The following is a 21,397-nucleotide window of genomic DNA, read 5'->3' as shown; positions in this document are numbered from 1 at the left end:
CAAGGGGGCGTCAGAAAGTTCATGGAAAAAAAATACATTGTCTTTTAATTTCATTTTGCTATGAATTTCTTAAAGTCAACTCCTAGCTGTTTACTATATTTTCTTTAGAAAAGTACATCAAATAAAATTAAATCATGGCCTAAAACTTTTGGGAGAGGATGGTGGTAGCCTGGATCTAATGTTCTTTATTATGCATCTCTCTCAATACCATTCCTCACAAACAGTGCTCCAGCCAGCAACAGCAGTCTGCTATTCCCTGAATATATTTTGCATTTTTTTCCTTGAATTGGTGCTTATGTTGTTTCTTCCACCTGGACTGCCCTTCCTTCCCAATTTCATCTGGTGAAACCCTACTGGTATATATCCTTTAGCTCAAATGCTACTTCCTTCACATAACCTGGACGGAGTGAAGAGTCCTAGGCTAATCTCTCTCCTGGAACACAGGGACTGTCTGTTCATTAAGGTCTCTATTTCATTTTGCTTCAGGGGGTCAACCCACATTTGCTGAAGTGCACAGAAAATGGGTGAGCATACCTTTATTTCACCTGAGGCTCCTCAGGTGACTGACTCCAGGCTCGTGTTTACAAAGGAATTCAGGCACTGGCAATGCTACCCCCCACCCTTTCTAAAACAGCACTCCTGTGTTTTGACCAGGGAAACAAACCCATTTCTGGGGGACTCAGCTCAAAGGACCCACTATAGTCCTATACTGAGTAGTAATCTGTTGTGCCTCTCTGGTTATTCTGCAATTGCTTGTTGTGTGTCTGTCTTTCCAGTTAGGCAGAATTCTGATAGGAGGTCTGAGGTCTTACTGGCTATGGTTCCCTAAGGGCCTAGTATACTGCCAGAAACAGTGGGAGCTCAATAAATGTTTACTGAAGACTGACCTACTAAATGAAGCCTGTTTCTTCCCTAGAGCCTCTACTCGTCCACAGAAAGGAAGTCACGAGGCCGCTGGCCTCATTGACAGCAGCACAGCTTGTCAGTGATGCCACAGCAGGTCACCTCAGAAGGACCTTCTGCTCTGGACATTCTCTGGCCCTAGGCTCAGTCTGCAGCACAGACACAGGGGCTGACAATAATTTTTCCTTGTCAACCGAAACTGCTGTTAGAATTGGCTAATTAGAAGGATTAAAAAAAATCTCAATACTCCAAGCAGAGAAAACTGGTTCTGAATTATCAAGCAACATTTTCAATGCATTTGAATAACCTTAAGTAACTTAGCTGCCACCTGATCCTAAGCTCAGGCTCAAATAAATAAATGTGAAATATTGTCAAAGCCTCAGCTTACAGAAGCCTCCAGCTACTACAGTTAAGTAAAAGCTTAAGTCTCCATAAATGCCATTCTCATAGGAAAGGCGAGAAGATGATCTTAAATAAAGCTAGTAGGTAAAGGAAAAGAATTATTTTATTCTAGTTTTTAGAAGAAAGTTGTCAATGAGGCAGGTATTACCTATACCCAGATAATTTAGTCATGCAATCACATAGTATTAGAACCAAAGGAAGATTATTAAGAAGGAAGCAATTTGAATTTTTCCATATTTCAGATGAAAAACACGAGACCTAGAGAACTGCATTTCTTGATATGACAATAAATGGTTCCAAGAGTCAAGATTCTGTCCCAGTATAACGCCTGGTTGCCAGCTTAGTCCTCTTCCCACTACACCACATTCTTCTTTTTTTAAGCAATTTCATTAGCACGTCATCCACATGCCATACATTCTAATAATGCAATCATATCAAGAAGAGTTGTACAAATGTGCTTTACACAATTGATGTATGTATGGGTTGTGATAAGAGTTGTATGAGCCCCTAATAAAATGATTTAAAAAACAAAACAAAAAAGAAAAGTCCTCACAACTGGACCAGTAAACAAAGTAATGATAAGTGGAGAAAAAAAAAAGAAAGAAGAGTTGTACAATTGTCATCCCACATTCTTCTGAGAATGTCTTGCTGGAGATGTCAAAAGGAGGGGCTGACAAGTGGCTGTGAAAAGTCACCTGAAAATTGTCACCAGTTGGACCAATTCTGAAGCTTAAGCTCTAAAAACTTCATGCTTCCCCTCCTAGATTTGGGAGTTCTACTCTGAAGAAGAGAGAAGGATAGAGGGCAGGGGAAGGGAAGAGAATAAGGGATAAGTGAAGTTAAATGTCATTATAATGTGGCCTTTCTCTTGCCTATCCTTAAACCAGTTACCCATGAGTTAGCTTCTACCTGATGAGATGGAAAATTCAAAGAAAAACGGTGCATAAATAGGTAGGAATATTTTATTTCTTTCAGCTATTTACTAAACAAATATTTTTGGAATGTGTATGTACTACGCATCAGAAACCATGCTGGCTATTAAGCTCCAACCGTGAAGAAGATACTCTCTGTCTTCAAGGGGTGTAGTGACCAGGGCAGGACACAGACAAGAACACAGTGCACTGCAGTGGAGAACAGTGGGGGCTGCAATGGGGCAGAGGGCTCCAGGGCAGCAGGAGGCCAGTAAACACCTAGCTCAGTACTGAGGGGTCAATCAGTGCTGAACCTTTTTTCGGATTGCAGCGCTATTCGTAACCACTACGCCACCTAACAGCGCTGAACCTTTTTTCTGACTGACCTCATTCTAAGTAAACAACTTTCCTATAATCTACTTAACCATTTTACTGACTTTACTTTTAAATACAATAAACTAGGGTTAGCTGATTACTATATGTCAGGTACTGTGCTAGGAAACACGATTCACATATAATCTCAATTACCTTCAAACTTGACATATATCAAACTTATTCTGTGTCTGAAAGACAGTGTGTGTCTTTCTTTGCTTTTGTGAGTAAGTGAACTTGAAGTAACCTTGGCTTCTAACCAAAAGGTTGGAGGTTTGAACCTACCAACCACTCTGTGGGAGAAAGATGCGGCTGTTGGCATCCACTGTAAAGATATAAGGCCTTGGAAACCCTATGGGGCTATTCTACTTTGCCCTACAGGGCCACTGTGAGTGAGAATTGACTTACTGGCACACAGTAACAACTGCAGCTCATAATACTGGGCCCAACACTTCTTTTTGTTGTTTAAGTTGTTCTAGGCCTCGGGCAAGTTGCTTTCCTTCTCTGCATCTCCCCCGCCACCCATCCCCACCCCTCGTTAAACTGGGGACCTGTCCTAACTTAAAGCACCTAAGAGGCACACAGAAGGAAGATCTGTTCACATAAGTTTCTTAGTGAAAGCCAACAAAAAGAAGGAAAGTGAAATTAACTTAGAAATAGAAGACTCTTCAGGCTTGGGACTCAGTCACAGGCATTAAACCTGGAGCCTTGAGTGGTGGGTCTGTGTGAAGAGCAGGGTGTGGCCTGGTGACAGACGCTGGGGCTAGAGTTGGCATTGCAGGAAGGCCTGGGGGATTTGGCATGCTGATGCATGTGCTGATGCTCTTTGGAACTCCAGCGCTGGCTTTGAAAATTACAAGGAGTGTCTAGAAAAGGTTAATCTGCGCATATACGCGTTTGCAGTTGTTTGTGTTTACAGTGGGCTATTATACAGACTTTAAGTGAGCAAAGCGTGTCTGCAAAAGCATCTGGAATACTGAGCACAGAACTAATGATTTTTTATTTATGCTGGATGGCGTCAGACTGGACTGGATTGGATGTATAGCCCTCAAAAGTTTATTTGATTTCTGACACAGCAATTTTGAATGGAGCAGTGCTTTATAAACACCTCACAAAATTAAGTCCTGGGAATATGCACATAATTTTGGAAAGGTTTAAATACATCAACATACATACCTACACATAAGAACAGTCATTGCATTTTGTGTACAGCCTAGTGCGGTACCGAGGACCTGGGATTTAGAGTCAAATACTGGTTTTGACATTTATTGTGAAACAGATATTTACCCTTTCTAAGTTTCCATGCTCTCACCTGTAAAATAGGGACACTCTCTAGCTTTCAGAAAATGAATAGATATGAAGTGCCTGGCATTTCAAATAGGCACAAAAATACCTGGCTGTATTCATGATCATTTTTCCTCATCACTCCAAGTCCTTTATAAAGGGGCATGTTACAAACATGGTCAGCTCCCAGTATGGCTACGATTACCTCAAACCCACTTTCAAAAAAAGTCCCTGGTTATGCTTTTGATTTGGCAGGGGTATAGAATGAAGGTTTTCTTATACAATGCCACTAGTTCTCTCAATACCTCTGTGGATTAGCAAAAGGTTTTTTTCTCCTTACTACCAACTTTGCCACAATAGCTTTAATTTATTGCATATCTACTACCTGCTCGTCTGTGAGCACTGTAGTTCACTTAATTTGTACATCAGGCCTGTTAAGTAGGCACTATTAGTATCCTTACTATAGAGAGGAAACTGAGCTACACAGATGCCGCCTCCACTGTGCACAAATAACTCACAAGTTCTATGCTCAGTATTCAAGGTGCTTCTGTAGATGTTATATGCTTTGCTTAATTAGGGGTTATATAATTTGTCCAAGATCAAACAGCTAGAAAATGGTAGAAGTAAGATTTAGTATGGAGCTCTAGAACCCGGCCTCCCTCAATATCCCCACCCCAGCTTTGCTTCTTATTACTTTTGTGTTCTTAGATGAGTTTCTCGATTTCTCTGCATCTGGTTTTTCTTTTTCTTTTTTTTTTTTAAATCAATTTATTGGGGCTCATACAATTCATCACAATACATAGATCAATTGTATAAAACACATCTATACATTTGTTGCCCTCATTATTCCCAAAATTCGCTTGCCTCTTGGGTTCCCGGAGTTTTTCTTTCTTTTCATGGTGAATTATGTTGGAGTTTACCTATCAGATCATCAGTTTTGCATTCAATTACTTAAACTTGCCAACTTTTTCAGTATTTACCCTGCAGAACCTGTCTTTTAATCACAACCCTACACTATCTCTCCAACACTCATCTAGTCACTGCCGAGCACATTCTCTGCTGTTGGTTCAGCTTTTCTAGCCAGGGCTAGAACACACCACTTAGATCTCCTCTGGCTCCTCATACACAACGGACCTCAAAGCCAACCTACAGTCCCATCTGTCGTCCTTGATTTCTGTTGATTTTTCCAGTCATTTAGGCTGGAGACTACTGAGTCACCTCTGGGATCTCCTTTTTCCTACTTTCCCAACCCTGATCTCGAAGACATTCACCATAGCCTGTTGAGTCTTCCTTTGTCTTGACTCTGTTGCCATCTCTTCATCCTCATTGCACCATCTTAGTACAGATTCCTAAGGCTACCTGTCTGGTCTGCCACAACCATCCTATCTGATCTCCCCTTCTCAGGCTCTCGCTAGTCTACTCCTCCCTAATAAAAAATAACCATAGGTTTCAGAAAGAAAAGGCAGAAACGTGGAATCAAAAGGCCTAGTTGGAATCATCACCCCTCGCTGAATTGGCTGTTAATTTGCTCAAGCCATGTGGCAGCTCAAAATCTAAATTTCTCATCTGTAACAGTGGACCTAACACGCACTTTAACTGGTTCAATCTTCTACTACAGTGGTTCTCAATCTTCCTAATGTTGCAACCCTTTAATACAATTCCTCATGTTGTGGTGACCCCCTAACCATAAAATTATTTTTGTTGCTGCTTCATCTGTCATTTTGCTACTGTTATGAATCAGGCGACCCCCGAGAAAGGGTCGTTAAACCCCCAAAGGGGTCGCAACCCACAGGCTGAGAACCACTGTTCTACTAGAATTGGTTTCATAAGGACAAGAACACTGTCTAACCTATTCAGAACTATATCCCTGTTTTATGTATAACAAGTACTCAAAGAAAGTATGTGTTAGATCAGTGGTTCTCAGCCTGTGGGTCGTGACCCGTTTTGGAGTCAATGACCCTTTTATAGGGGTCACCCGATTCATAAATGTAGCAAAATTACAGTTATGAAGTAGCAATCAAAATAATTTTATGGTTAGGGGTCACCACAACATGAAGAACTATATTAAAGGGTGGAGGCATTAGGAAGGTTGAGAACCACTGTGCTAGATGAATGTATGGAAAACGCCAGTATTTTAAAAAATTATTTTATTGAGGGCTCGTACAGTTTTTATCACAGTCCATACATACACTCATTGTGTCAAGCACATTTGTACATTTGTTGACATCATCATTCTCAAAACATTTGTTTTCTACTTGAGTCCTTAATATCAGCTCATTTTTCCCCCTCCCTCCTTGCTCCCCACTCCCTCATGAAAACTCTAGTATTTTACTTATTCCTATCTCATTTCCCTCATACCCTACTTCATAGCCTATACTTTAGTAACAGTAAAATGCATACAATTCACTAGCCATATCATGCTGACTTCTATTCCCCATGGCTTTGTGTACAATTCTTCTCCACCCAGTAGCACTTTGGGAGACAGGTCTGGCAATCTTTTAAAATGTCAAAGCCTTGAAACCCGACAGAGCAGTTCTACTCAGCCTAGCTGCTGGGGTCACCACGAGCCAGAATCTGCTGGGCGGCAAACCACCGCCACCATGCGAGGCCTTTGGTCACATCTTTGTACCTCCTTAATGCCTAAGGGAGGATCTGGTAACACGAGGTATGCATTCAAAAAGTGTTTATCATATTAAAGAAGAAAGATTACCTGATCAGATGCTGTCAAAGTCTCTTGTAGTTGGCAAAATGTTAATGCAAACCTTCCTAAAAGGTTATAGCTCACGTGTTATTTCTCAGTTCTAAAACCAACAATAATTCCGCATAATCTACAGAAAAAAAATGTGATTTCTTAACCCAAGTACACAAACCTATGTATTCTTTGTGCTTAGCTTGGCAGTGCATCCCATGCCTGCTAAAATGATCTTTACTTGCCTTATTGCCTCTATCAGATTTAGCCCTTGTATATAAAGACCCCGTCCTAAGCGTCATCACATTCTAGATAGTGTATGCCTGTCAGCCCCCCCAAATCTACAGGTACTCCTTAGAGATATTGCAAGTTTGGTATCAGACCCTTGCAATAGAGTATGGCACGAGAGAAAGCTACACTTTTTTTTTGGGGGTGTGTGCTATGAAGTAGGGTATGAGGGAAATGAGATAGGAATAAGTAAAATACTAGAGTTTTCATGAGGGAGTGGGGAGCGAGGAGGGAGGGGGAAAAATGAGGAGCTGATATTAAGGACTCAAGTAGAAAACAAATGTTTTGAGAATGATGATGGCTTTCACATAAAAGTTATAGTTCTACTATACTGAAGTTTATTATGTGTGTAGTAGCATCATGAAGAAGTCTGAAGTATTGTGAGAATTCACAAAATGTGGCACAGAGACATGAAATAAGCACATGTTGCTGCAGAAATGGTGCTGATAGACTTCCTTGACACAAGGTTGCCACAGTCTTTTAACTTGTAAGAAACATTACCTGGAAAGCTCAATAAAGCAAAGCACAATACAAGGTATGCTTGCATCTAGCCACTCACCCATTGATCCACAATTCTTTGGGCCCCTACTCTGCCAGGCCAGTACAGGCCTTGTGCCAGAAACTAGGGTACAGAATGTATGAGGGACTTCAAAAAGGCTGTGAAAAACTGTAATTAAAATATAATGGAAAATTTCCATGAGTTTTGAAGTCCTATTATATTCACAATGTTCTGTTCACCTCACCCCCTCAAAAAACAAATAGCTGCTGAGGCTGCTTATATGCCACCAACAATCTTATGAGATTTGATTTCTTAGGTGACTAAGAATCAGGGTTATGGTTTCATGGGATATCCCAGTTAATTGGCCTAATAACATGTTTGATGTCTCTGCTCTACCATCTAGTTCATTGTTAGGGCCTATAGTCTTGAAAACTTGTAAGTAGCCCTCAGTGCCAATTAGTCTCTTTCACTTGGACTAACAGAGGAAGGAGGAAAGTCAGGAATAGGAGGAGGAAATGGGATGTGTGGCTAAGTGCCTTCATAAATAACTGCCTACTTTGTCATGAGATGAGAAGAAATGGGGGTGGTGGTGCCTGGCTACTTTTACTCAACATTTTGATAAAAAATTTTATAGAATAATCTTTATTAAAAAGAAAGGAAACAACAAAAAAGGAAACACAATTTCAGATTTTTATGGATTTCAGACATTCTGCATCATGAAGGTAGATAAACATATTATTGCGCTGTGATAATCTTTTAGCCTTGGACCAAAATTTTTTTTTTTAATCATTTTATTAGGGGCTCATACAACTCTTATCACAATCCATACATACATCAATTGAGTAAAGCACATTTGTACATTCATTGCCCTCATCATTCTCAAAACATTTCCTCTCCACTCAAGCCCCCAGCATTAGGTCCTCATTTTCCCCCTCCCTCCCTGCTCCCTCCTCCCTCATGAGCCCTTGATAATTTATAAATTGTTATTTTGTCATATCTTGCCCTGTCTGACGTCTCCCTTCACCCACTTTTCGGTTGTCCGTCCCCGAGGGAGGAGGTCACGTATATATTTATAAGTTTAGTATTAAGGTAGCGGAAGGACATTGGGCCTCCACTCAAGTACTCCCTCAATGCAAGAATACTTTCTTCTATTAATTGGCATTCTATGATGCTCACCTTCCTGACACAACCTCTGAAGACAAAGCAGGTGAATAAGCAAATGTGGTAAAGAAAGCTGATGGTGCCCAGCTATCAAAAAGTATAGCGTCTGGGGTCTTAAGGGCAATCAAGCGGCCATCAAGCTCAGAAGCAACAAAGCCCACATGGAAGAACATATAAGCCTGTGTGATCACGAGGTGTCGAATGGATCACTGAAGACAAATGGGTGCATAAGCAAATGTGGTGAAGAAAGCTGATGGTGCCCAGCTATCAAAAAGTATAGCGTCTGGGGTCTTAAGGGCAATCAAGCGGCCATCAAGCTCAGAAGCAACAAAGCCCACATGGAAGAAGCACACCAGCCTATGCAATCACGAGGTGTCGAAGGGATCAGGTATAAGGCATCATCAGATCAAAAAATCTTACCATAGTGAAATGATGGGGGGAGTGTGCAGTGGAGACCCAAAGCCCATTAGTAGGCCACAGGAGATCCCCTTGCAGAGGGGTCTTGGGGAGGAGACGAGCCAGTCAGGATGCCATGTAGCAACGATGAAAAATACAACTTTCCTCTAGTTCCTAAATGTTTCCTCCCCACTCCCACTATCATGACACGAATTCTACCTTGCAAGTCTGGCTAGACCACAGGATGTACACTGGTACAGATAGGAACTGGAAATACAGGGAATCCAGGGCAGATGATCCCTACAGGACCAGTGGTGTGAGTGGCGATACTGGGAGGGTAGAGGGAGAGTGGGTAGGAAAGAGGCAACCAAAATATTTCTTGAAGTCTTCTTAAAACCAACCAAGCATTCATTCAGTTTCACTAGTAAAAATGTCTGCCTTAGACGTTATTCTAAGATCTGTCTCTATGGGATCAAAGTGACAACCTGCAAGATTAAACAGGAACCTTAGGGGGGACAATGAGTTTATGATAATGGAGGAGGAATAACAAGTGAAAAGAGGAAGGTGAGGATGGATATACAACTCAAAAGAATGTAATCAATGTCAACGTACACACTGTTGAATTGGCATATGGTTTACTATATATATTCTTAACAACAAAATATGAAGAATTTCCAAAAAGTCTGTGGAAAAATAGAATTTTTTGAAGACTCCTTGTAAGTTAAAACAAAACAAAAACAAACAAAAAAACCAAAGAAAGAAAAAATTAGGAGTGCAAAGGCAAATAAGACAGCATGAGCTTACACAAAGCAGGCCTCAAAGGACTGACATGAATGAAGTAACAATCTCCAGGAAGAAATGACCCTGTCTCTTAGCCTACTAGAAACAGAATAAATGAATTTAGGGATGTTTCCAACAATGAAGGAAATTTGGGCAACAAAAGATATCCCCCTGCTGGTTTGGTGAAAGAGAAATCCAATGATGTTGAGTCGATTCCCACTCCCAGGGACCCTATAGGATGGAGAGCTGCCCCATAGGGTTGCTGAGGCTGTAATCTTTATAGAAACAGACTGCCCTATCTTCCTCCCATGGAGCAGCTGGTGGGTTCAAAGTGTTTAGCAGCCAAGTGTCAACAAGGCTTGCGTGGTAAAAGAGAAGGCAGATCTAAAACAAGATATTTATATTTTACATCACTCTCAATCATTTGTTATTGGGCAGATAAGGCAAACCATTTGACAGCCTGAGTAGAAAGCTGATAGAGTCCAAACAGTTAAGATTGGACAAAGACTGTCTTCTAGAAGCCAAAGTTTAGAAGAAAAAGCAACAGACATGAGGGAATGGTGGTGGTGGTGGGGAGGGGGGAGAAAACAGACAGTCTCCATTGCCATCACACCAACTACCATGTATTAGATTCTTGCTGTGTAAAATTCTATATATAGTATTTATTTTACATTTAATAAGTATAAACAACTCTCTGTTTATACTCATTAAATGTATATAAGCAGGTATTGTGATTTCATTTTACTAAGGGATTAAGTAATCTGTCTAAGGTCACTTAGGGAAGAGTTGATCCAGAATTCAAAGGCAGGCTTTTGGAGTCGACAGCCTGTGTCTGAGTTCCTGGTCCCAGGCTACACTGCCTCTGCAGTGTGACTAAAAAAAAGTAAGGATCAGCATAAAACAAATTATCTTGACAGTGCTGATTTCTATTTGCTTATAAAATAAGGAAGGGAATCCTAACCCCCACTATCATGATCCCAATTCTACCTTACAAATCTGGCTAGACCAGAGGATGTACATTGGCACAGATAGCAACTGGAAACAGGGAATCCAGGACAGATGACTCCTTCAGGACCAGTGGTGAGAAGGGCGATGCTGGAGGGTGAAGGGAATGTGGGGTAGAAAGGGGGAACCCATTATAAGAATCCACATATAACCTCCTCCCTGGGGGATGAACAGCAGAGAAGAGGGTGGGGGGAGACGTCAGACAGTGTAACATATGACAAAATAATAACAATTTATCAATTATGAAGGGTTCATGAGGGAGGGAGGAGGGGGGATGGAGGGGGAAAATGAGCAGCCGATATTAAGGGCTCAAGTAGAAGGCAAATGTTTTGAGAATGATGATGGCAACAAATGTACATATGTGCTTGACACAATGGATTATGTATGGATTGTGATAAGAATTGTACGAGCCCCCAATAAAATGATCTAAAACAAATAAGGAAGAGAAAATAAATATCAACAACTGTGGTCCCTCTATTCTTTAAGTAGCCAGTTTGGGGAAGTACTCTCCCTCTAGTGAGGGCTGCAGCCTTGAGGACAACCATGGGTGCTCTGAGGAGAGCACCAGAGCGTGGGGAGTCACATCTGCACTCAATCTGTTGGCACCCTAGGAACTAGGGGATGGCTGTGCCCAGGAACCTTGTTTCCCTTACATTTCTTAGAAAACCTACAGAGAAAATACAGGGTCCACTGGGAGCTTGTGGAGGCTACTTCAACCTACTTTGCAGCAGGACTAAATTCTATTCTAAGCGATGGGGGTGGCAAAGGCAAATACCTTGCAGTTCCCTGTTTAAAAAGAAGTCTCACTTGTAGACCCAGAAGTTAACTCCAGAATTAGAGATGTGAATATATTAAAATATAAGCATTCAAGTGTAAGAATGAACACAGTAGGTCTAACTAGAATTCTTTGGAAAGACCTACTTTCAAGGTTGGTCCTTAGGCTGACATCTAGAAACCTGGATCTTCAGAGGGTTCTCAAAACTCCCAGAACTAATGTGAGTGGCTCACTACTCCAAAATCATGTATGCAAAAATACAGTTTATACAGGGTGTGTTCTGTGTAGTATATTGCAGGGTGTGTCCCTCTCAGAACAGTCTCCATATCTTCAACCTCCAATTATACTGAGTACACGGGGCACAGTGTCCCATGACTTCATTATCACCTCACTAACTCTCACAACCAGCTTGTAGACAGCTATAATTACCTGCCTTTACAGGTGAAGAAACCAGATTAGAGGGCTTTCAGTGACTCGCCCAAAGTCCAACTGATAACTGGTTCTTTGTCATCATGCTGTCTTCCTGTCATTGCCAATGCTTAAAACACATTTGCCTGCACTATGGGGACTGCAATAAATAGTGGAAATTCTTCCAAGGAAGAGACTGTTAAACCACAGGTGACAAAGTGCACTTCCTACTAAAAATGAGGAATGTGTCTATAAAACTTTTTTTTTTTAAGGCCAGAGACAGGTCAGCAGTAGTCACTTGCTGGAAATGGATCAAAGGAGCTCAGCTTTACCAATTCAAACAGCATGGCCCTCTGCTGTCTACCAAGGGTTTTCATGATCACTTTTGATCTGGTCATTATAATGTATCTGTGAGGACCCATGACACTGTCCTCACTCGAAAGATGAAATAACTGAAATACAAAAAAAGAGATAGCGTGATCAGTGTCACTCAGCTAATAGGTCAAAGAGCTAATGTTAGCACAAAGACCTATCCAAGTCCATGTATAGAGGCAACAAGAGGAACTCTGGAAACATTTTTGAAAATATTTAGTCCAGTTGTTGTTAGCCTTTAATATAACCACCTCTCCAATCTTCTCCTGTAATTTTATCATCTCATTATAAGTAATATCCCTCCCTTGACTGTATTCTAGCTTCAGTCTCTCTCTAAGCCCCATGCTGACAGTGAGATACAATACAAAGTATCAGCACCCTCATATTTAATTTCCAACTGTCACTTTCTGGCAGTGATATGGATGAAAACATTTCACTTACAATCTGTGAAATGGGGATATTTTCCTGTAATTGATTTTGGTCATGGGTTATGAAATCTGCTGCTCTGAGTTCAGTTCTGAACTTCTTCAACTGAAAAATAGAGACATGCCAAACAAAGGAGTTGTAAAAATTCAATTAGATAATAAAAGTGCCTACATAATTGTCTGACACATAGGGGAATGCAATAATAGCGGATACCATTATTCTCACCACACAGGTGTTTACAGGCATTCTTTTGGGTGCCTATCCACAGAAAGTTTCATTCTAGTAGCAGGGAAACAATAAGTAATTGAGTCTATGCATATGCATATGAAATGTCAGGTGGTGATCAGTGCAATGGGGAACAAACAGCGGGGTAAGGGATCCCCAGTCTGGCAAATAGCCCGAAAGACTATTCCATTCCTCAGGTGGGCCAGAAAAGGACTGGATGAAAAAGCCAAATCCAAGTAAAGACCTGCAAGAAGTGAGAGCACGAGCAATCTGGCTATCTAGAGGACGTCCATTTCAGTAAGAGAAAGTATGAGCACAAGGTTCTGATGTGGAATCGTGTTTTGTGGCATTTCACAAATAGTGAGGCCACTGGGCTGACTAGAAAGGGGGGTGGGGCTAAGGGGAAGCAGAGAGACCAATTCAGAAACCATTACAGTAATCTATAGAGAGATATAGTGGCTTGGACTCGGATGTAGTCATGGAGGTGGTGAGAAGTAGATTCTGCACGTTTTGAAGGTACAGCCAACAGGATTTGCTGGAGGGGGAAAAGAGGGAAAGAGGAGTCAAGAGTGGCTCTAAGGTTTCTGGGCTAAACAACTAAAATGAAGTTGCTATTTAATGATATGAGGAAGACTATGGGAGGAGCAAGTAGGTATTGGGAAGGGTGGGAATCAGCACTTCAGTTTTGACTATGTTTAATTTGAGATGCCTATTAAACACAAATTGGAGATGTTGAGTATGTATAAGGGAGCTTCAAGAAGTTTGTGGAAAATACCCATTATCTTTTAATTCTGTTTTCCCATAAAATTTCTGAAGCCCCTTTGTATGTATATTTGGAGTTCATGAGAGAGTGTGGGCTAGAGATATATAAGGGAGCTTCAAAAAAACTGTGGAAAAATTGAATTGCAAAATAGAATTTTTCCATGAATTTTCTGAAGTCCCTTCACACATCTGTGAGTTGTAACTGTTCACTGTGACATTGCCAAGAAAATGAAGCCAGAAAGAGAACTGACACTAATGCAAACCTGCCAGGCATGGTTTTACGTGCTTTGAGGATTCAATGAAGAACTAACCATGAATTTGAAAATTATGGAGTAATGTATGAGTAATTATTCTTTGATGATAACCATACCAACCCCTTGGTTCAACAATCTTTATATGGAATAAAGCCAACCTCCTTTGCCTGGTATTCCAGGTTATATATATTTGTTCCCCAATCTTTCTTTTGCTCTGTTCTCAAGATTTTACTATACAAATCCCTTGTTTCATTAAATTTGGTCTATATGCCATCAACTAGCCATGCCTTGCACTTTCCAACATTTGCCTCTTCGCTCCAACTGTCATAGCTGCTTGAGAATGTTCTCCTCTTGGGCCTAGATGAAATCTGACCCAACTCAAAGTTCACTGCAACCTCCTTAACAAAGCCTTCCTTGGTCACCAGGTCAGCAGGGATCCTGGCCAAGTCTGATTTCTATTGCACTGCTGTCAAGGACCAATGCCTGGACTATACTACGAGGATTACTAATATGAGAGGGAAGGATTTCCCAAAGGTGGGAGCCATGCCTTCTTCTTTAGCACTTAGAACAGTGTATGGCAAAATTAAAGTTTCTTGGATAAACATGGTGTGTACTTCAACCAAGTGTACATCTTACACAACCAAGTGTACATCTTACTTACATCTAGTTGGCTGTGGCCCAGGAATAGGAATTACAAAGACAATGCAAAGAAATCAGAGGTAATGAAATAGTTTCAAAGGTACACTACCAAGCTTCATTTACACATTGAAACTATTTTTCTAGATAAGAAATGTTCTGGCTAATTTACTCCTTTCCAGCTTAGGAGGAATGATGGCCCCGTGATTAAGAGTACAGCCTCTGGAGTCAGATACTGAGGTTTGGAACTGGTTCTGGTATATATGATGGTATTGGGCAAGTTATTTAACCTCCTTTGTGCCTGGATTTTCTCATCTCAAAATGAGGATAGGATGAATATTTATTGTTAGAGCAGTACTCGGGTTAGGTGAGAAAATACATACAGGGCACTTGGAGCAGTCCTTATCACAGGTATTTTTGAGAAACATTACTGTGATTAAAAATCTATCTTTAACATATGGCTGTGAGATAATCATCAGGTTGTCTTTTCATATGTGAACAGTATCCAATAGTTTACCCAGTACTCTTATACATGCCGCCTTATTTAAATAACAAATGTAGTCCTGAGAGAGAAGCATGGTTTATGGATTCCATTTTATCGAGAAGAAAACTGAGATTTATGGAGGGAGCATGGCACAATGGGGCAGCATTTGGCTGCTAACTTAAAGCTTGGCAGTTAAAATCTACCCGCTGGGAGGAAGAGAAAGCAGTTTGCTTCCATAAAGAGTTATAGAACCTTATGGGGGCAGTTCTACTTTGTCCTCAAGGATTGCTGTAATCAAAACTTATGACTTTAGAGAATTATAAAGTTCTTACATAATATGAATAGTCTGAAGAAATATAAACTGTTGTTTTGCTAGAAAAGAGTATTTTCTCCCTTTTACTTAGAATACCTCATTAGAATTTCATATATAAACCTATTTAAAAGAACATTCTTTTAAATCTTTGGCTATATGGTTTCCTTTGGATGTTGTAAATATTATGTAAACACGTTGTCAATGTCAATTATATAAACACACTCAAGTGTCCAATGGTCAGAACACTTCAGGAGCATTTTTCTCTACTATTTAACTTTTGAAAATGAGTACCCTGGAGGCTGTAGTCCTGAAGTGGTTACTAGTTGAATGTATGCTCAGGTAATTTCACCTCAGGGTCTCATATTCCCTATCTGTTGAATGATACTAAACTGCCTGTCTTGCTAGCTCCCAACACTAAGAAGAGGATCAAAATTCTGTAAGTGCTACTTGTACCCAAGTAAGATCTCTTGGTTTCTTTCCAAGTCAAGACATTTGTTGTGGTGTAATGGTAAGACCTATATAGTGGGGAACTTATAAGAAGGAATGAGAGGAACTGAACAGGAAAGTAGATGGTGTGAGATTTGTTTGCCTTGGTAAGGAGTTTGGACATTTCTGTGTATGCCAACAGACCCAATGGAGAATTTTAAACAGGACAGAGGTATCATCAAACTTGTTTCAGAAAAATAGTTTGAGAGAATAGGGAGGATGGATGGGGGAAAGGGGGTTGAATGCAGGGAAGTGAATTAGGGAGTCACAGGTTTAATCTGGGTTATGGAGATTTGGAGTTAGGCTGTGGGATTTGAAGTAGGGGCGGGAATGGAAAAAGGAGAGGAAAAGAGTAAATTTGAGAAGTTTATAGAGACTAAACTGATATTGTGACAAACTTGGTATTTAATTTTCTACAACCCTAGTTTCAGTTTCTGATTTTTGACCATTTAGGGATACTAGAAAATCTCAGAAATTAGATATGGCGATTTAAAATATCTGAGAGTTAAATGAGAGCGCAAGCTCAGCAATACTTTGACATGGATTTTACTGATTAGAAGTTTCATCTTGGTTATTTTGAAGGCAGTTTTAAATATATACATAGTTTAATTCATTACACCGCCCCCTCTGGTTTTATTTTAAAATATCAAGCTCAAATGCATATAAACTGAAATCAACCTCACTACAATATTAGAGGAATATGAAGGTTGTAGAAGTTAAGAATATTTTAAATATTGGCATTTGGAGCTCAATTTATTGCAAGCTCCCAAAGTCATTCTGTTGAGTTTGAAATGGAAATTCTATTACTAGTAATGAAAGAATGCCCCATCCTACATAACCTTGTGTAACACTGTAAATCCCGCAGTTGTATAACAAAGCTACCCTTAGGATACGGGATGTTGTCACAGGATGTTGGGGGGAAAACTCATACACTGCTCTCAATTAATCTGTACTTTTCTTTCTTTGGTGCCCTTTCCTCCTGGAAAGTAACCCAAATAAGTATCAGTTATGACCAGATCTGGCCTGCCAAACATGCACAGAAAAGGACAGTCACAACCTACAGGGGACCCTGGGACAAAAGAACTTTGGCCAAGGAATAGAGTCATGGGAGAGATGTCAATAGACCAGCTAGCTGGGACATTTGAAAACGAGAAGTCCAGAAGGCATTTCCTGATGAAGAGTCATAACTCTACCTCAATGTACATTCATGACCATTCCTCAGAAACGTTACATATTCATGATCCCTTCAATTAATTTCATGTTGTACATGTATAAAATTGCAAATATCGCCTTTTGGGGAGCTTGCATCGGCAAGTCTAGCCCTGGCTTGTTCCTTGCTTGATGAACTAAAATCAAGCTTTCCCTTTCCTCAGTCGGTTTCTCAGCCATGCAGAGCAGGTACTGGATGGGTAACAGTAAGCCCCTCCCACCCCCACCCCCACCAAGCCAGTTGAATGGGTTGTGGAACAAGAGAACTTGATTCTCAGTTTGGGTCTCTTTTGCTGTAATTCCCTAAGAAATTCTATTCAACTCTCTGAGACTAACTTCAAAGCCTTTAATCTATAAATGTAAGATATGGCCTAGATTAATACACTTACTCATCAAGTAACTATTTACTAGACAACCTTGAATACTGGTCCTCTGTTTTTTCTTATGTTTGAGGTGGAACTCTTCAAAATATTTGACAAGTTTTTTAAAGGAGCAAAGAAGTCAAGATCTCAAAAGCAGTGGCCCTAAGACAACTTGGGTGTTAGCATTAGTTTTGCTATTATGATTGGCTCTATGTACAGTACTGAATTTCACAATGCTTTGCTTCTTCCACTTGCACAATGACAGTGTTGGACTTGATAGATCTTGAGTTATTTTCCAAATATGAGATATAAATATCCTAATGAAATAGTTTTCACTCACTCATCAGAACTCTTTGATAGATACTTTTATTGCTCTTTCAAACATAAAATGAAGTTCAGGGGGATAAAGTAACTTGCCTGATATCAAACAGTAGATATGTGCTAAGAGTGGGATTCAGATAAAGGTTTATCACCAAAACTCTTACTTTTAACCCCCCCCATTCGGTTTCCACTGCCCTCAAATCTCTCTGTCCAAGGCTTGACTTCCCTCACCACTGCAGGTTGAAAGCACCTGTCCTTCCAACTGTGGGTCTAGTTTGAAATAGAATTGGCTTTAGATGTATGTTTTCCCTGAGGGACTGATATGAAGTGGTGCAGAAAGGCTGTTCAACAAACACTTCTGCAGATATGAAAGAACTAATACATGAATGATATACAAATGAAAATGCTTGTTTTTTTATGGTGGGAAATGGGATATCCTTGCGTTCTCAATAAAGTCAAACATCACCTGATGGTAGCTTCTGAAAATAGACTCTAAGTTCTGTAAGATGAACTTAGGTCACTGGTTTTAGCACTCTATTTCTGGGGCTTAGTATAAGAAATGTGGAAGAGTGAAAGGAACAAATTACACTCTAAGCTTTTTCTCCTTCCTTTACACAAACTTTTACAGGAGAGCTACTCTGTTAAAGACCATACTAGAAGCTTGTTTACCTTCATTTTCCAGTTCTTTTAAGAATTAGGGAAATAAAAAATTGTAAGTGTATAGTTATGGAGGAAAAAGCCATCAAATGGGTAGGAGAGGAGGGTACATGCATTACTTTGATTTAGCATATAAAATGGCTGCATGTAGTTTTATTCCTGGAAGCACATGTTCCTGTTTTAGGGCGCACATCTACAGATCTGGACTAAGAAGTGTTCTTGGGGAGGTAACAGAGCTGTGATGATCCTGGGAAAAGGCACCTAGGACACTGCCCTGGACTCGCCCAACCAGTGCCCTGTCTTCTTTGCTAGTGCTCTCCACTATTTTTACAGCGACAGCAACCTCATTTACCTATTCAAATGGAGTTTCTGAGTTCTGTGGATAAGAGTGAGCAAGTGTGCGCGTGCGTGCGTGCGTGTGTGTGTGTGTGTGTGTGTGTGTGTGTGTGTGTGTGTACACACACACACACATCACCACCAACAACAAAAAACAGAGGAAGCAGAAAGGGAAGAATTGTAGGATTAAACAATGAGAAAGGAAGAAGGGGACGAGGATAAAACAGGGCTGGAGAGAGGGAAGTGTGGGAAAGCAAGCAGGAGAGAAGAGGAAGATAAGAAAGTGGTACAGAAGAGGAAGGTTGCAGGATACTGACAACTTTACAATGAGGGCACTTGCGCTTTAGTCCCAAAAGGGAGGTGGGGCTGGCAAGGCACCTGTACTTTGACTTCTAGGTGGAGTGAGTAGTAATGGGGTCAACATCATTCCTCAGGTTTTAGGGCTTACTTCTCTGCCAGGGAAAAAGGCTCAAGAGGTAAAGCTTAATGACCAAAGTTTGGAAATAAATACTATTCTTTCTCCTGATAACTGCTATTAGCAAAAAGGGGCAAGAATAACAAACACAAATGACCCAATGCTCCCAGCAATTCAATAATCAGCTTTTCTGGGGATGGCCTGGGCCTGTTGCTATACTGGCTATCGAAGTATCCACAGTAGACATTTAGTAAATAGTTGGACAGCTGAGAAATCTTAACATGGAGTATTGTTTTGGTTGGAAGGAGTTGGGGGGGGTGGTTTGGGGAATGTTGAACAGGTTCTCTGGTGGGAACCCAGCTTCTGTTTTGTGGAGGAAAGGATGGGGACACAATAAGCCTCCTAGAGTTAAGTCTTAAGTTATTTGTTATTAAAGAGGCAAGGTCTTAAGATGTGCTTTTTAACAGTCTTTAGTTTGGTTGTAATTTAAGATGACTTTTACAAATTAGATCCTAATCCTTGCAGACACAGATGGCTGTTACAGAATAGCCTTGCAAAAACACTAGTCATTCAGTTTGAAAGAGCATTCAGAAAAGGATGAAGGGCCATTGAATCCCACCCCACCTCTGGCTCTCATAGGCCTTGAGTCCTGGGTGGGCTTTCTGCATGTAGGTCTAGAATGTGGGTGGGCCCAGGGCATCTGTTCTTGTTTAGAGTAGCCCTCTAGTTCATTCTGGAACCATAGACTTTGGGGAGCCTGAGGTCACCAACATTCAACAAATTAATGATTGTTTATATGTGAAGCTCCAGGCTAGGAGCGCCTAGAGAGATAGATATAAACATGATATAGACAGGCTCTATAGAACAATAGAGAAAACTGCCTAAAGACCAAGTGCTTACAGAACAATAGGACAAGTGCTAAGAGAGAGGAATGTGCAAACTGTAATGGGTATATAGAAGGGGACCAACTGCTTGGGCTTTACAGACAGGGTGACATTTGAGCTGGGCATTAAAAAATAAGTTCAAACAGACCACGTACTATGGTGAGGGTGGATATTCAAGGATGAGAGAATGGAGTCCACAAAAGCACAAATGCATGAGAGTCTTTTATAACTCTAGTGCAGTGGTTCTCAAACCCGTGGGTCACGACCCCTTTGGGCATCAAACGACCCTTTCACAGGGTCGTCCGATTCATAACAGTAGCAAAGTTGTAGTTATGAAGTAGAAACGAAAATAACTTTATGGTTGGGCGGGTGGGGGGGGGTCACCACAACATGAGGAACTATATTAAAGCGTCACGGCATAAGGAAGGTTGAGAACCACTGAATTTGATTGACCAAACTCCATTAAAGCAGGAACACCAGGAAGGAATTCATTTCCCCGATCTCTCTTCTCTCCTCAGTGTCAATTATTACTGACAAAAGATCATTTCAGTGCTGACTGGTTATCTCGAACGATGGGAAAATCACTACTTCAAAATACAAGATATTGTATACCCCCAAACACCAGAAAAAAATTTTTTTTAATATATATTAGGCTGAAATTTGCCTCCTGTAACTTTCAATCCCTTGGTCCTAATTTGGTCCCTGGAGTTTCACAAAGTCCAAACTTGTTTTATAAGACAGGTTTTCATGCAGTTGAAGACAACAGTCAGGTTTCACACAACCTTTCCCCTTCTCTCACCTTCCTACCAGGCCTGCTCTAGACATGTTCCTGTTTCTTTAGGCTTCCTATCTCAGCACGGCACATGAGGACTCCTTCAGAGATAGTTTATTTTAGTGCAGAGTTGAACAGAACCATTAAGTTATTCTCTTACTATGATTATACAACAAACTATGCAGCTAGCTATTTTGTTGGCAACCACAACACATTATTAATTCATATTCAGTTTAATTCAACCATACCCTCTGCTAAGCATGATCTTCCTATCCCAAACCTGAGCAATTGATTTATTGAAGCCATTAGTGTAGGGCTCACTATGAGTTAAAATTGATTCAATGCAGTGAATTCTGCTGCAGCTGTTGTTGTAATGTAGGATTCCATCCATCTATCCATGTGTGTAATATTTTTATTCCTGTAAATTATTTCCAGTTTCATCCTTGTTCTATGGGTTTCCAATAAAAGGTTTTCTTGAAATCTATTTTTCACAGTCGCTAAGTCTGATAAATTCTTCCTTTAAATTTCTGACAAATATGGTGAGTACAGGATGAAATTTACAGCCTGTAGGCTTTCTCCACGGAGCCCCAGTGGTGCCACGGTTAAGAAC

General features: G+C 40.6%; 1 protein-coding gene across 1 annotated transcript in view; it reads right to left on the bottom strand.

Annotated features, from left to right (window-relative positions):
• The window catches only part of FAF1 (Fas associated factor 1), a 525,932-nt gene that overhangs the window by 19,304 nt on the left and 485,231 nt on the right, over positions 1–21,397 (bottom strand). The window lies entirely within an intron of this gene.

The sequence above is a fragment of the Echinops telfairi genome, unplaced genomic scaffold (genome assembly GCF_000313985.2).
Source record: "Echinops telfairi isolate 266 unplaced genomic scaffold, ASM31398v2 ScPeMD7_443;HRSCAF=831, whole genome shotgun sequence".
In the NCBI taxonomy this organism is placed as follows: domain Eukaryota; kingdom Metazoa; phylum Chordata; class Mammalia; order Afrosoricida; family Tenrecidae; genus Echinops; species Echinops telfairi.
The sequence above is the reverse complement of the archived record's forward strand: the minus strand, read 5'-3'. Positions and strand labels throughout refer to the sequence as shown.